This window comes from Montipora capricornis, chromosome 11 (assembly GCF_036669925.1).
Source record: "Montipora capricornis isolate CH-2021 chromosome 11, ASM3666992v2, whole genome shotgun sequence".
Classification (NCBI taxonomy): Eukaryota; Metazoa; Cnidaria; class Anthozoa; order Scleractinia; family Acroporidae; genus Montipora; species Montipora capricornis.
The window spans coordinates 35,866,214-35,883,713 of NC_090893.1; the positions used below are offsets into that span (position 1 = coordinate 35,866,214).

Here is a 17,500-nt window from a genome sequence, read left to right on the forward strand (position 1 = left end):
AAAAAATTGGTTCATCTGAAATTCGTCTCTTAAGAGAGGACCCCAAAACCTACTGTAAAAGGGTGGTCACTGACTTAGATATTGCCTTCAGCCCCTCCCCAGTCTTAAATCCGTTCCTACGCCGCTGCCTTAAAACACAAAAGTATCAAGTCAATTTAAGTCAGTAAGTTTATTCTTCATGTGTACCCTTACAGTAAGTTTTTTTTTAAACGTTTTATTATTGCTGTATTAAAACACAAATAATTACAAGAACGATACAAACAATAACGTAGTTACTAACGTTTACACTACCCACTCACACTATATCGCTTATTACGAATTTTCATTACATTACATGACATTCACAGTTAGCTAGATCTAATTAAGGGTATGGTTGATAATAAAAAACCCATTATAATTTCTACGGATAAATTTACATATCAGTATATGTGCATATAATATTACTTCTCTGGGTTGTTATCCGTCAAGAAGGATGATTACCTCAGCAAGCCTGTAAACTTTCATATTGTAAGTATTTAACCAACAAATAACAGAAAGCAAGGTTTTAGTGTTGGCACAGCTGATTAGAAGATTCTCAAGAGTTTTTTCGTGATCTCCACAAAAAGCACATAGCGGAGCGGAAGGAACTAAATTCATTTTATATGGGATTTCATTAGTGTAAAGAATCCGATTTAGGCGGAATTTTGTACTGAAAGGCTCTCGTTCTGGTGTCAAGAGTGACTCGACCCTGTAGTTGATAAATATTTTTCCAGTCTATAATACCAGAGATCTTATATAAGGAATTAAACTTAGATTGGGCAGTTGGAGGAACCTGGATTCATTTGGCCAGGGATGAAACGATTGACTTAGAAGTTTATCTTACTTATATCAGTTATATCTGCACTTGCTGTCACGGCATTTAAGTCCATTTTGTGTAATTTTATCAATTACTCTTCCCTATTCACATCTACTTGCTATGACACTTAACGTTAACCCAGAAATTGACAAAAATTACTTCTAAACAGCAAAAATCATATCCTGCGAGCAGTCTCCTTTTATGCTCTCTAGCCAGACTCTTTTCGCAGGGTACACAAAATTGAAATCAAAGCTTCGTAACAAAACATGTCTGACATGTTATAAACAACAGAGACAAACTTTGAGAAAAATCTAAGGCTGACGGAATTCAGTTTTCAAAAACCCCAGTTGCAATCAGTCCATTTTAATCTTCTTCAATTATGTCCATCCCTGCCTCCTTTTCTATTTACTGTTTCATTCAAGCCTTCCTTCGTTGTTTTTTAAGTAGGTATTTTTACTGGGTTGCCAGTATGGCAATCCCAGTCGGAAAATGCGTAATATTTCTCGGGTTTTATTTTTATTTTTTCTGTATCATGAAAAGTCTTGGCTGCCACTCCCCTGCTAAGTGGTGTCTTTGTGCATAGAGTCTTCGGTGCGTATTTTGTTAGGTTTGTGGGAGCTGGGGTAATGCGTAGATTTCTCTGGTGCACACAGGAGAACATTTAATTAATCTGCAATTGCGTCGAAAGTCATTGTAACGCGAATGGCGTTTTAGTGGAACTTTAAACAAAATATACCCTTATGGAGCTCAATTGGATAAACAAGACAGGCGGTGAAAAATAAATATCTGGAGTCTTAAAAGCGACGAGTAATAGACTTCGACAACAATCTTTCCCCCGTCGAGCCGAAATCAAAGTGGGCTGTTATGTACAACACTGAAACCAAATGAATTCTCTGGTAACTCAGTATGGGTTCAACAAAGACAGAGAAGGAATCTATAAAGTGGATCTGTGATCTCTGTTGTCTGGTCAACTCTGCACAGTCTTCCGGTAACGATTGGAAATTTCACTAATTCAGTGGCGTTCAAAGTCATTGTAACATGAATGGTGTTTTAGTGGATCTTTAAACAAAATATACCCTCATGGAGCTCAAGAATGGAACGTCAATTGGATGAACAAGACAGCGGTGAAAATTAAATATCTGGAATCTTTAAAGCGACGAGTAATGGTCTTCGACAATAATTTCATTTTTCGCCGTTGGATATCAAGTGAGCTTTGTTTCTAACATTTTACTAACTTGGTATTATATACAACACTGAAATCAAATGGCAATTTTCTAATGGATTTAACAAACATTGAAGGAATCGAACGCCTTGAATGTATCACAGTGTTTACTGAAGTCGCATCTTAGTTGTCTGGCAATTTACATTATTTGAATGAAACCTTGTTGTCTCTTCTGTGCTTCATTATTTACGGTCAAGGTTCTTTCGAAAAGGGTTTGATGTGAACTTTCAAACATTTATTTAATTGCATATGCTTTGTGACACGGATTGTCAGGAAGAGTTTTTGCCTCTAATAGCAAATATATTGTTTGTTTCAATAAATTTCTCGCTGGAAAAGATTTTTGTGATATTTCCAGCCTTTGTAAATTTTAATATCATGTTGTGTAATTTTCGAGCTTAACAAATTTGCATACCTCGGTTGAAATGTGATACGGGAGGATTTATGTGGTAGTGCTCTGAAAGCAGTGGTGCATAAGTCACGAAAATAAACAGGTCTGTTGGAAGCGTGCTTGAGTTTCAACAAAATGAGCCCCAAAATCAGCGAAAATTGTGACGCAGATGAATAAAGTAGCTGCTATTTCCAAAACGATGGAATTACCTGGTGATAAATAACCTCATCTTAGAGAGTAAATTTTTGACTTTGCAGAAACAATGGTCAACCTCAAGAGTTAGGCGATTGTGTTCTTTGTGTTAAATTCGCACATTTCTTATCAAACTTTATAACAATTGAAAGAAAAAGAAAACGGACAAAAACAAAAGCCTTGTATAATTCACAAAGGCAGAATCCTTTTCCAGCGAAAATTTTATTGAAACAAACAACATATTTGCTCTTAGAGGCGAAAACCTCTTCCTATTTCATTGCGTGCGTGAAGACAAGAAACTCAATTGTGTCAAATTATCAGATACTTCAGGTAAATACTGCTCACTTTGATGTCGTCTCGACGGGCGATAGATTGGTGTCGAAGTCCAGTACTCGTCGCTTTTGAGATTCATGCCTAGTTTATCCAACTGACTTTCCATTATTGAGTTCCATAAGGGTATATTTTGTTTAAGGATCCACTAAAACGCCATTCGCGTTCCATGACTTTCGACGCCATTGCAGGCTAAGTTAATGATTCTACTGTGTCCACCAGAGAAATCTACGCAGTTCCACTACCCTCTCGATCCTAAGAAAATACGCGCAGAAGGCTCTATACACAAAGACACCACTTACCAGGGGAGTGACAGGCCGACACCGACACGGAAAAAAAAAAAAAAGAAAAAAACAAACTAAACGCAGACCTCGACTGGGTTTGCCCATAGGCAACCCAGTAATCACTGAACCCAACCAATCAACCATTGATAACTACCCAAGTGTGAGACCTAATTACCTTTCAAAATGTCGCTTAGTTCTTAGATCTTTCTGTTATTAATACAACATCTAATTAATCTATGCCCAATAGCATCAGACCACAATATGACGCGCAGAGTGCTACAGCCGGGATATGTATATATTTTTAGATAGATTAGCCCGCAAACAGTCTTCTTCGATACTCTGAGAGTACAACGTTGCTATATTACCAAAATTAAGTTTCTTTATTTTTTATTCTCCTTGGATGCGGCTTGAAAGCCTGATTTCGTAATATGCCTTCTCGCCTTCCTATTATAAACTGACTAAACTACGTTGATCACTAGTAAAGTGTTTTTGCGTTAGCCTTGAGTTTATTTTATCAAGAATAGCCACTGGTGATTTTATCGACATGTTCACCGAAAGAGGCAGGTCAATTTCTTTCGTTCCTTTCCACCGGGGCCGCGAGGACTGATGATCGACAAGTCAGTCATTTAAATCTACAGCGGAGCCAGAATTCAGCCAATATTACAAAACGCTGAGTAAAGTGGTCTTAAATTGAGCTACCTGTGCAGGAGTACCCAACGACACAATTTTCAGAATTGACCTGTTATTAACCAAAACGCTTGCTTAGTGGCTGAGAAGACGTTTTTGATTAATATTTAACTTCCGTGGGAAAAAAATATGCGTTCTTCACTACCAGCAAGCTATGAATGTACTAGTAAAAGATGCCAGCCAGGATTTATGTTCATCATCGTTTTCCCAGCCAGTAAACAGATTCTATATCGATTTTCCCAGCAATTTTTATGGGTCCCCGGCTTTTGCCAGCCAAGAGTAGTCTGCGTGATGAATAGCCGTGTGCCTGACAATCCCTTCTTTGCATTTCTTTTGATATATTTACACATTTTAAGTTCTTCGACATGTGTCACTTTACAATTGGTGTTTGACTTGAGGAAAAAGCCTCAAACATTTTGTATTGATTTTTGTTTACTTTATAGAGAATTCAACGGGAAATTGCCGAAATTTAAGCGAGATGCTTTATGTTTAACGCGCAAAAAGATATATTCACCAGCGTAATCCCCACCGGAAAAAGAAGTTTCTATCTTGCCCGCGAAGCCGGGCAGAATCTTTACGTGATGAATAGCCGTGTGCCTGACAATCCCTTCTTTGCATTTCTTTTTATATATTTACACATTTTAAGTTCTTCGACATGTGTCACTTTACAATTGGTGTTTGACTTGAGGAAAAAGGCTCAAACTTTTTGTATTGATTTTTGTTTACTTTAAAGAGAGATCGAACAATAGAATTCAACGGGAAATTGCCGAAATTTAAGCGAGATGCTTTATGTTTAACGCGCAAAAAGAAATATTCACCAGCGTAATCCCCACCGGGAAAAGAACTGTGCCTTTGTCTTGAATATGGTCCTAGGCCAGTTCCTCAAGACCTCAAGTGCAATATTTGTTCCCAATGTGGACTTCTCGTCAGGTGAACAATGATCAAATGCATGGTTGTGCACGCAATCAACAAGCGTGTTCAGTATTCTGGAAAATTTCTCTGGAAGTTCAGCTTCTTGGAACGATCCGTGAAATTTCAGGATAAGTGGTGGACGTAAACATTTGACGATAAACTTTCATTTTTCTCTTCTAACCGTTTATACCCATCCGGTTGAATTCCAAGATGGTTGCTATCCAATTTACATCCTGAACAAATGGGAATGATAGCGAAATTAACGTAATTGTAATAACGAAAAGTTATATTTAAACAGATATTTTTTGCCTCTCTTTTTTCTAGCTATGTCTGTTTAAATAAAAGAAACGTGTATTTTTGAAGTTCGGGTTATAGACAAAATGTAGATTGAAGTGATCATCGCACTTAAATGGATAATTAAAGCAATAGTCTCTTCAGTAGACACCTACATAGATTGTCCAGTTAAGTGCGACGATCACTGCTAGTCCTTTCACGAGAACACATGAGCTCAACAAATTGACCTGATCCCAACTGAGTAGCTTCATAGCTCAGTTTGGAAGAGCATTGCACCGGCATCGCAGAGATCATGGGTTAGAATCCCGTTGGATAGAATCCCGTTTAAAGCCACTGGGTTTCGCCTCATGGTTTAAAACCCGACAAAACATTCCTTTCACGGGAACAAATGAGCCCAACAAATTAACCTGCTCACAACTGTGTGGTTTCATAGCTCAGTTAGTAGAGCATTCCACGGGCACAGTAGACGGGCCATGGGTTCGAATCCCGTTAAGCCACCTGAATCTTTCAGGTGTCTATACGAGAGAATGGGGAGTTTAAGCAAAGACGACATGCTACGGGAACGCCACTGAGCAAGAATATTTAACAATTATTCCATGAGCGCGCGTTGGATATGAGATGATAAATAGCCAACGAGGCGCGTAGCGCCGAGTTGGCTATAACCAGTCTCATATCCAACAAGCGCAAATGGAATAATTATTTTATTAAATTCCTTTAAACTCCAAAAGTTTAGAAAGTACGAAATACGAGCGAAAAAAGCGAGCAAATCCGAGCGAAATCAAAAAAACTTGATGAGAACCGATGCGATGTCGTGTAACACCTTGTGGTCAGACAGACGCAGGCTCGTCACAAAAACATTTCTTACCTTTTCGCGTACTTCTAAACGTCGGAATTTAACCCAGCTGTCCAGAAAAACTTTTTCTTTTTTGCTTTCTTCAGAGAGAAATTTCGCTTTCCGGCGAAAAAACTTTTAGCTTGGCAACACTTAGATCAATCATTTACCATATAAGGTCAAACCAAGGTATATGAGCTGATAACCGAGATTGAGTAAACCAATCAGAGCACGAGAATTGCATTATCCCAGGTTGAGAATTCAATAATATTGGTTAATATTGGCACGTGCAACACAAATTTCCGTGTATTTCTCTGCAGTACTCCACGAAACAACAACGTGAAATCACCATGTTTTTATAGGTTTTGAAGACAACGTGAGCATATAACAAAGAAACATTCATTTTCTGTTTTGAATTCAAAACCGTTCGTACCCACCCAGTTACACGATAGTGCGCCTGCATTGTACAAGGTGAACAAGACGAAATAATCGCGAAATACTTGCGATAGCGCTAAGTTATATTTTGGACTAACGCTTTCGATGCCGTAGCCGTCGTCTTCGCTTAAACTCCCTAATATCTTAAATTGTCCGGATAAGTGCGAAGATAACTTCTACGTTTGATTTGTTTATGCATATTTAACTGCAAACATCATTTACAGTGCAACTCGCCTTACCGTGGCCACCCAAAAAACTTTCACATTTGACAATTACGTGTAAACACGTCAACTCAACAACCCATGCAACGATGTTCAACTTACAATTGAGCGAACTTTGCAAGTAGGCGGGATTGTCAATCAAATTCACACATCCTGATTGGCGGACAATTCGTAAAAAAACTGTTAGGTGGCCACGGTAAGGCACGTCGCACTGTAAGTGTAGCAATAAAAAAGGTTCACTCCATATTCTGAATACACTTACATATACCTCGATTGTGATCGAGATATATCTTTCAGCTGAATCGCTCAGCTTTTGTCGGTCTTTTAAAAAACTCCTTAATAATTCATGAGCAAATGAGCTTATCTAATCAGGTTACCGATAAAACATCACGTTAAGAAGCTTCAAAGACCGATAAAAAAACACTCCTCATAAGAAATCTTTATGTAAAGCATACTATAATGGCATGGCATGGCATAGCTTGTTTTTCTTATATGCTAATATTGTCCCCTCAGAATGGACTCCAGAGGGACGCGCTTTTGGAAGAATGTCTTTGAAGCCGTTCAATGAATTCGCAGGTTGTTTTTTATGTAATGTTTAATAAATGAGCAGGAGTGTTTTATCAAGTTTAAAACACGAGGCGCAGCCGAGTGTTTTAGGACTTGATAAAACATGAATTGCGAATTTATTGAACGGCTTCAAAAGCTTTACTGTACATCTATCCATTCTAACAGTAATATTTTTTATCAGATAGAAAGACACTCATTAAACATTGATTTCTTTTGAATTTCCTTCATGAATTATTAATGAGTTTTTGAACCGGTCTAAAACTACCCGGCTTGGCCTCGATAAAACACTCCTACTCTTTTATTAAACTGAACTTTGAATGGGAGTGGTTACACAACGCTAAGCTCTGTAACCACTCTTTCATGAAATGTGGTTTTAGACAGCTCTCTGAATTCAGTATCAGCCTTCAAGCACAGTCTTAAACGAGAACTTCTTAAAAGATGTATGATCCAATTTTATTTTGCCTCAGTATAGGATTATTGTCTTTGAAACGCCCTCTTTGAAAGTCCATGAAGGATGTATGTATGTTGTTTAACTAACCAAAATATTGCTTTCTAATGAAAACTGCAAACCAAATGCTCTTTAAAAAAGTAAATATTTCTCTGATATGCAAAATCCCTGGGGGGCTAGACAGACCTGGCCGAAAATGCATTGAAGACTTAGGAAACAGATCTTTCAGTAATAGCCTGAATAGTTATTGTAAGCTAAGCACATATTAAACAAACACTCTCCTCGCACATGATGTACACGATGTTAGGAAGCCAAAACCCAATTGTACAAGAGCCTAAGACTGGACTAATTGCTAGTTGCAACCGTCAACAGATTTATTCTCTATTTTCTTTTCGCTTTGGGATGGGGCCTAAAGCGAAGGGAAAGGTCCTGCGAACGTAGTTGCTTAATCAAGTTTTCTGTAAGTCCTAGATAAAATAGTCGAGCATAATTGAAATAATAATTTGAATAAAAGACATTTTTTTATGAGCAAGCTCTGAAACTGTAAACATATATCGCATATAAATACAAAGAGGGATCCAGTTTAAGAAAATGTTAAATAACTAATGAATTGATTAAATTGAAATAACACATTTTTGAATTACTACTAAAAGGTAATGTCACAAAATGACAATTGCTCACGTGAAGAACGTTGTCAAGACAGAAACGAAACGATAGATAAAAGCAATGATCGCGCAACAAAATTTCTTTTAAGAAAAAGTTAAAATGATGTCAACGATAAAAAATAAGTAAATAAATTGATTGATAAATAAGAGTTTAGGACACATGGAAACTCACACATTTCTAGAAAGGAATGGATTCGCGATACTTTCATAAGCCCGTCAAAGTTACCAAAAGAGAGAGTTTTTTAAAGTTAAATTTTCACCTTCATCCTCATGCCCCAATCCACCTTTTACTTTGGTGACAGTATGTCTGCATTAGAGAAAAGGAGTTTTTGAGCAAAAATTGTGAAGGCCTTCTACAGACTAAGTAAATATTAGTAGTAATTTATTTTGTAACATTTAGACAAACGGGGGTTGAAAAAACATGCTACGAAGTGCCCTTAATTGAAGCCCCCTTCATTGATGGTACTTCATTTTTTTATGAGCAAGCTCTGAAACTGTAAACATATATCGCATATAAATACAAAGAGGGATCCAGTTTAAGAAAATGTTAAATAAGTAATGAATTGATTAAATTGAAATAACACATTTTTGAATTACTACTAAAAGGTAATGTCACAAAATGACAATTGCTCACGTGAAGAACGTTGTCAAGACAGAAACGAAACGATAGATAAAAGCAATGATCGCGCAACAAAATTCCTTTTAAGAAAAAGTTAAAATGATGTCAACGATAAAAAATAAGTAAATAAATTGATTGATAAATAAGAGTTTAGGACACATGGAAACTCACACATTTCTAGAAAGGAATGGATTCGCGATACTTTCATAAGCCCGTCAAAGTTACCAAAAGAGAGAGTTTTTTAAAGTTAAATTTTCACCTTCATCCTCATGCCCCAATCCACTTTTTACTTTGGTGACAGTATGTCTGCATTAGAGAAAAGGAGTTTTTGAGCAAAAATTGTGAAGGCCTTCTACAGACTAAGTAAATATTAGTAGTAATTTATTTTGTAACATTTAGACAAACGGGGGTTGAAAAAACATGCTACGAAGTGCCCTTAATTGAAGCCCCCTTCATTGATGGTACTTCATTTTTTTATGAGCAAGCTCTGAAACTGTAAACATATATCGCATATAAATACAAAGAGGGATCCAGTTTAAGAAAATGTTAAATAAGTAATGAATTGATTAAATTGAAATAACACATTTTTGAATTACTACTAAAAGGTAATGTCACAAAATGACAATTGCTCACGTGAAGAACGTTGTCAAGACAGAAACGAAACGATAGATAAAAGCAATGATCGCGCAACAAAATTTCTTTTAAGAAAAAGTTAAAATGATGTCAACGATAAATAAGTAAATAAATTGATTGATAAATAAGAGTTTAGGACACATAGAAACTCACACATTTCTAGAAAGGAATGGATTCGCGATACTTTCATAAGCCCGTCAAAGTTACCAAAAGAGAGAGTTTTTTAAAGTTAAATTTTCACCTTCATCCTCATGCCCCAATCCACTTTTTACTTTGGTGACAGTATGTCTGCATTAGAGAAAAGGAGTTTTTGAGCAAAAATTGTGAAGGCCTTCTACAGACTAAGTAAATATTAGTAGTAATTTATTTTGTAACATTTAGACAAACGGGGGTTGAAAAAACATGCTACGAAGTGCCCTTAATTGAAGCCCCCTTCATTGATGGTACTGAAATAAATTCAGCTTCAGCAGTGAAGCTCTTCCAGAATAGCCAAGTCAGGCCCGTGTTCAGATTAAAGTCCATCTTTCACCTTTGCGGAAGGTAAGAGCCTTAGAAAGTTTTTTTTTTTCTCATCTATACTTGAGCTTAGGTTATAGTTAAAGCTGGTTAAAAGGACTTAATATTGTAAAAGATGACAAATATGAAAAGAAAATGATCTTTGCTCTCAATTTATCGCACCTTGATAACCAAAGCTTACTGACCGAGGGTTGCAAAAATAAGCGAAAAGGGACAGAAATTTCCGCGCTATAATATGATTGTCCGTGTATGGGAGACATGGTGGCACACCTCAAACAGTTCGATGTAACATGATAAGTAGGTTTAGCTGTTTACTAGATAATTTGTAACAATGCATGTTGCGTTTTTGTCATCTGAACTGGTGGGTTTTTATTCTTTTTAATCATGTTAATAGCCGATAAGAGGCCGTTATGGCCTGTAGTGAAAAAGGCTGCGTTAGAATGCATAAGGTCACCTAAGCCAGAACGGCTAAAAGTCAGGGACTTTGCCGAGTGCGCTGCAAATTGTACATGTATATATTTATGTTAATTCTTATTCCAGTAAAGGACCAATCGACCCTTAAATGACGATGAACTGTGATATAAAGTAGCCTTAATCTTTTTTTTTAATACGCGTGTCCATAATATGATTGTCTCTGAGTCACAAAGAAGTGTTGTTTCCTGTATTGCACATCGTTTAATGCTCCTTCAGCCAGTAGCGGTTTACCGTAAGCTTACCGTAAAATTAACTGCATTCCAGGGAAGACGAGCGGGAAACTGTATATTGGCAACATCCTTTGATGTACCATTGTTTTCAACAGTTCTCTCACTACCGTGCTAAACTATAGTGATTTTCCCCGTTTCAAGCCTTAGTGTGAAACAATGTTGCATTTGTTTCTTCGAATAATTTCCGCTGAAATGATGTCTCTTGCGCTATGCAACATTTTAGCGGCTTCCTTTTCTTCCACTCTTTCCTCTTGTTTGATATCTCCTCGTTAGAGTTTTCACATGTGTAGATGATTCTCTTCCAAATTCGATCCGCCAAACAACCCTGTAATAATTGTGTACGGATTTGACGTCTCGTTCAGCGCCATCAAAAGAGAACGCACAGTTCACTGAGGATCATATTCTCTAGAGTTCTCTGGGTCGTTTCCAATAAAATTGGAAAATTAAACGAGACTTACCTGTAAGTCGTGGTTTGATTGAGATTCTACCTCGCATTTGCATACAATCGGAGGTCACGCGAGACTTCAAAGCTAGAAGCCACATAAAACTCAAGCAGTTGATATTCAAATGGCACACTGATCATTTAATGGTTATTCTAACCAAGAGTACCACACATGTATGGCATGCCATGTAACTTTATAACAACAACTCACTCACAACCTCTGTAGTGGACACGTACTAGAGATTAGTACATACAAATTAAAGAGGTAGTTATTTTAAGCTAGTACTACTGAGAACAGCCTCTGCAAAGTTATTGTCACTTCTAATTGGACGGTCATAAAACTTAGCAAAAGTTGAGTCAGAACGTGTTCATGATCTCTTGAATGGGAACATTAGCAGCTTTAGCTGCAGAGGTGGCTGCACCCCTAGTACTATGGGGTTTGAAAACTGTGGTATCAATTCCTACAGATTTCATGGTTTGTTTAATCCACCGTGAGATGGTGTCTTTAGAGGCTGGTCCATGTGGTGCTCTATAATAAATCAGCAGTTGCTTTGTTCCCTTCCTAAGAGGGGCAGTCCTCTTGATATAAGCTTCTAATAACTCAACAACACAAAGTCTTTTGTCCAAGGTGAAACTCCGAAAGAGAACAGGAAATAAATGTCTATTCTGGCCCCCCTTAGCACTGGTTTGTTTCAACAGAGATGATATGTAGAATGTATATTTTCCAGGTGATATGCACATTTCCTCCAGTGAGAGTTTCTGTAAAGTCTGGGTTCTCTGTGCTGACAGAAGGGCGATTAGCATGAGTAGTTTAAGGGTGAGCTGTTTTTTAAAACAGCTCACCCTTAAACTGCTCAAAAAACTCACAAAACGTTTCCAGCTGTTGATAGTATGTCATTAAAATGACATACTATCAACAGCTGGAAAAGTTTTGAGTTAGTTGAGTACAATCTGGGGATTCCATGTTTCGGTGTAGCGTGGTAAGGCCGGTTTTTGATTGAACAGGCCAGACATAAATCTTGATACTGAAGGATGTTCACCCACTTTTATACCGTCTACTGTGATAAAGGACGACAGGGCGCTTCGTGCAGTTGCTACAGCGCTGTATCCCACAGTTTTAGATTGGTGCGTAAGGAAGTCCAGGACTTGTTGTAGTGTTGGGTGTATGTAGCTTTGTGGAGGTATCCTTACAGAACTTAAGCCAGGCGGTCACATAAGTCTGGTATTGCTTTCGTGTCCCTAGTACGCCATGAGTCCAGAATTATGTTTAGAGGTTCTCCCTCAACACCTTGAGCTACTAAGGAAGCCCTGACACAAGACAGCCATGAAGTTGAAGTTTGGGGTACAATAAATGAACTTCCTTGTGGTGGTATGGAAGTGTGAAGGTTGATTTTAGCGTCTTGATATCCAATGGTTGAGATTTCAGCAACTGCAGAACTGGGTTGGCCAATAAGGGATCACCAGTATTGCTGTGGTATTGCTTTCTTGGATGTATTGTAAAACTTTGCCTGTGAGACTGAAAGGAGGAAAGCAGTATATGAGCTTATACCTTGACCAGTCTAGTGTGAAAGTATCAATGGCTATTGCACCAGGATCTGGTTTCCACGCTACATATTGGGATACTTTATAATTTAGCCTTGACGCAAACATGTCTATGTGAGGCTCACCCCACTTTGCCGTAAGTTCATTAAAGACAGAAAGGGCCAAAGACCATTCAGTGTTACTGTTGTGAAAAACGCGGCTAGCCCTGTCCGCCTCTGCATTTAGTTTGCCTGGCAAATATTGACAATGTTAGGTGCCTAGCCATGCACCACATAATTATTTCTCTATTTATCTCATTGCAACTCTAGATTTCGTACCACCCATATTGCAGATGTAGGAGACAGCAGTTGTGTTGTCACAAAGCAATTTTATGTGGCAACATTGCATATGGTTGCAAAGGGACTGCAGAACTAACAGAATGGCCTTCAGCTCCAAGTAATTTATGTGGAATTTGAATTCCTGGTATGACCATCTACCACCAGTCACATTTGGTGTACCTTCTATCACCCCTCCCCAGCCTTTCAGTGAGCTGTCTGTCATGAGTGTGATATCGAGGGGTAGTGGAGTAAGAGCTTTTGGGTATTGTTCAACATTAGAAATCCACCATAGCAGGTCCTGCTTGGACAGGGGAGAAAGAGTCAGTTTCCCCTCAAGGTCCCAACCATTACATTTCAAGGCATTAGTTTTGTATTTTGTCATTTTCTGATAAGGGATGCAAACCTCGCATAAAAAAGTACTTTTATGGAGCTGGCTAAACTGCGGGAATTTGTCTCCTTCAAAGGTGACAGTCACATCCTTCCCTGCCAGCTGGCCAACCTTCACTGGAGGGAACGATGCGGCCACAAGTGCTCTAAGCTGGCAGTCGTAGAAGCTGGCCGTGCTCTTACTACGCTTCTGGATGGTCATTCGTTCCATATCCATTGAATTGCTGTTTTCGAAAATCGCTTCCAGGTACTCCTTAAAACTCTTCGGCTTTCCTGGTAGATTGCTCGGCAACAAGCGATTGACTTTTTTGTGAAAACGTTGAAATAATGCCTCTTTTTCCACATCATCACTTCGAGAATCGTCTCCAAAGGGCGGTGAATCTGATCGTTGGACTGTATCACTTTTATTTGAGGGATTCAACATCAAACTACTGTCCACTTCTTCATTACTTGTTATAGACTCCGCAATACTTACGCTTTCGAATTCCCCTATGCTTTTAATACTGTCATGATTATCATTATGCGAAAAATGTAGAATTTCGTCTTCGTAGAAATGCGACCGCTCTGTGACTAGATCATCCTCCAAAATGGTGTTGTTGTCATCGTCACCGTCGCTATCTTTGCCGGTTACTAATTTTTGATCATTGTACACGAATTCAAGTACAGGTTGTTTCTCAGGGGAACAAGTGATCGTTTTCGTACCATAGCATACATTTCCTTTGCCGTCACAGTACTGGGAACCTGGAACACTCTCGCCACCAGTCTCCGCTTTAATTTCGCCAATAGCACCCAATTGCTCTGCTTGAAAACATTCTTCGGCGTTGTTTCTGACCTCAGTCATATTGGAGGTTGGTCGTTCGATGATCTTGATACCGATGTAAGATTTCTTCTTTTTCTTCGGTAAAGACACTGTAGTGAGGTGCCCTTTGCCGACGACATGACGTCCAAACAAGGAAAAGAAAAGCTCACGGTGTTGCTCCAACAGAACCATTTTTATAAATCCTCGGAAACTTTGCCACAGACATTCTTTATCAACGGCATCAGTTGAAGAGCCTGGGGCTAAATTGCAATTGGCCCAATTTACAACTGTTTCGCTATTCACTTGGGCTAGACACTTCAAAAGAAACCCCTGGTATCCTACATTTTTAAATTTTTTTCTAACGACATTCACACTGTCAATTTTTTTTACGGCTGTTCCAAAGTGAGAGAAAAATATATCCTTCTGGTCGTTTGGAATCATAGGAAAACTGTTACAGAATGCTTGCCAGATTTCATCTTTTTTGAAGTAATGCTTATTACTCCCGTTGTCTTGTAAAGGAGACACGTTCTCTTTTACCCACTTTTCAACAAGCATCGCTGTCAATACCATCTGATTAACAATGAAAAACGACACGTTACTTGAATAAAGTAATACCCATTGTATAGACTGCTGGCAGTTTGTTTTTCTCGGACATACCACCCTTGTCTCGCCTTCTTCTCTACACGGCCAACGCCATACCGTCCTTTCGAGTTCGCGATGACTAAGCGCTCGTCCTAGTGACCCTTAGAGAAAAAAACTGGCTGCCAGCAGACTACCCATTATACGCAGGTTAAAATTTTAAACGTAGATGATGTTTAGAGACCTCCGCGTAGGGGTCTTCACCACCATCGCCAGAGTCAGTTGTAAGAGTTGCGTATTGTGTTAAGCAATATTTGTGAAGAAAAAAAAACTTCCTGCTCTTAATGGTGTCTTATAACTGGTTTTCTACGGTTGCCCCGATACAGCTCTTGTACCCCGACAAAATTCGTATTGCTGCAGTATCAAATTTGTTCATTCAGTAAACAGCAAACAGCAATTCCATGTTTTGAGTTTCTATTACGAGGCACAAACCAATGTGTCTATCATTTCGATCACTCTTAGGAGAATCTGCATATGTTAAAACAAATAGGCCTTATCACGGTTTTCGACGCCATCTTGACGGGTAGGCAAAGCGGTCAGAAATGACAGTGTTTGTATGGGAATCCGATAGAAAATAACTTCTTCCAAAATCGGATTTTTCACAATTTCTGAATCGCAACGTCAAAATACTAGGTAGGAGATTGTATTCACCAAGTTTGATGGATGTAGCTTGGCTAGAAGATGCTCAGTTAATTTTTTGAATTTTCCACACATTTGTCTGTAAATTTGGCTGGGTAGACAAACGTCTTGACGCGGTTCGCGGGAAAAAATTTTAAAGACAAATGTATGGAAAACAAAAAAAAATTAGCTCAGCAACTTATAGGAAAGCTACATCCTTCAAACTTGGTGCATACAATCTTCTACCTAGGATTTTAACGTTGCGATTCAGAAATTGTGAAAAATTCAATTTTGGAAGAAGTTATTTGCTATCGGATTCCCGTACAAACACTGTAATTTCTGACCGCTTTGCCTACCCGTCAAGATGGCGTCGAAAACCGTGATAAGGCCTATTTCTCTAAAGATAGCAAAAATTAAATGCATACCTTGAGTATCCCTATTGCTGTTTCAAAAATACCCACCCACCACTCGCTTTTGAATACCTAAAAAAGAAATATTCACCAGTGTTAGGTTCATGTGTTAGGCAATGGTTGACTTCAGAACAATGCTGTTGAAATCAGACACATCAATAAATACTTGATGTAAAACGCAACTTCAACTTAATATCATTGTTCAATACTACAATGCAATCCGTCAAAAGCAAAACTGTACTATGAAAACTAAAAAAAAAAACGTGGCGGAGAGCATCGTGAAGTGCTTTGATGTGAAAAAAGAATTACATATGTAAATTGCCAACAACTTTTCTTCAAACACAACTGAGAAACGGACACAGGGCTAACAAACGGCAATTATTATTTCACACTGGCGATTTGTTTATCTCAAATTCTCCATTCAGTTACATGTCAGGATTTCGACTTCCAATTGATGAGCGAAACTGAATAATACAAATCGCAATTATTGTGTCTCTCACTGGAGGTGTGGTCGTCAAGACCGGATGCAAGCAGGGCTCACATTAGTTGGCGTCGGCAACCACGGCAACGAGGACAAAATAATTAGACAATTTGTACATTGCAGTCCTGCATCTCGAATTATCTGGCAACGTCTAAGAAAAGAGCATTTCGACTTCTAATTGATGAGCGAAACTGAATAATACAAATCGCAATTATTGTGTCTCTCACTGGAGGTGTGGTCGTCAAGACCGGATGCAAGCAGGGCTCACATTAGTTGGCGTCGGCAACCACGGCAACGAGGACAAAATAATTAGGCAATTTGTACATTGCAGTCCTGCATCTCGAATTATCTGGCAATGTCTAAGAAAAGAGCGAATAGAGTTATTTCACTTCAGTAAGTGCGAAGCTTATTTCTTCATTTCATTTATAATCCGTAATTTATCTTCGAACTTGCCGGATCACTTTCAGTAACATGGTTGACGGAAGGAAATTCTGCGTGATCTTGTCTATCATTAAAAAACACCGAGCTTAGGTCCACAGGTGGTCACTGTAAGTTCAAACGGAACTGGTAGAAAGTCTCGCAGCAAAGTAGCCGGGACGAGTTCAATTGATAGCAAATCGTTTCAATTGACATAGATTCTTTTTTTATATATAAGTACGTCTAATTTTGGAGCTTAGACTGAAATTTGTTATATCTCCTTAATTAATGCGGACGTGACCAGGAAACCCATCAAAGAGCTTGCTTATTATCAAGTTGCTTGTCACATACTTTGCGCGACTTGCTCTGATGCCACGTGCAAGATGTCGCGCCAACCAGCTCTGGCTAAATTTGGTTAATCTTAGCTTCAACGTTCTTATAAGAAAGGTTGTTAAAAAAAAACAGAGTGTATCAAAAGTAATTGTTATACACACTGATTTATCACTACAAACGTCATCCCATTCTTGCTGTGACACCTTGGACAGCGGCCAAGACATATAAAACCTGTAAACAAAACATCTGACAGCTCAAAATATAAGATTAATGCTTCAGACCTGGTAATAAGTCTTCCCAAAACCTTCGATTATTTTGATAAGCGGTGTAG

At 38.4% G+C, this 17,500-nt stretch overlaps 1 protein-coding gene and 1 long non-coding RNA gene across 2 annotated transcripts in view; one reads left to right on the forward strand and one right to left on the reverse strand.

The window, feature by feature from the left end:
- Window positions 1-1,757: 1,757 nt before the first annotated feature.
- LOC138023674 (uncharacterized) overlaps window positions 1,758-17,500 on the reverse strand; it is an 18,919-nt gene continuing 3,176 nt past the window's right edge. The window contains exons 2-3 of the long non-coding RNA XR_011126728.1: window positions 15,954-16,010; window positions 1,758-5,083 (exon numbers count right to left, since the gene is read on the reverse strand). This is a non-coding gene — a long non-coding RNA (uncharacterized lncRNA). The remainder of the gene's footprint in view (window positions 5,084-15,953; window positions 16,011-17,500) is intronic.
- Window positions 9,982-17,500, forward strand: part of LOC138023672 (perlucin-like protein) — a 14,372-nt gene continuing 6,853 nt past the window's right edge. Inside the window, exon 1 of the mRNA XM_068870715.1 lies at window positions 9,982-10,104. The gene's annotated coding sequence lies outside the window, so the exon portion shown is untranslated. The remainder of the gene's footprint in view (window positions 10,105-17,500) is intronic.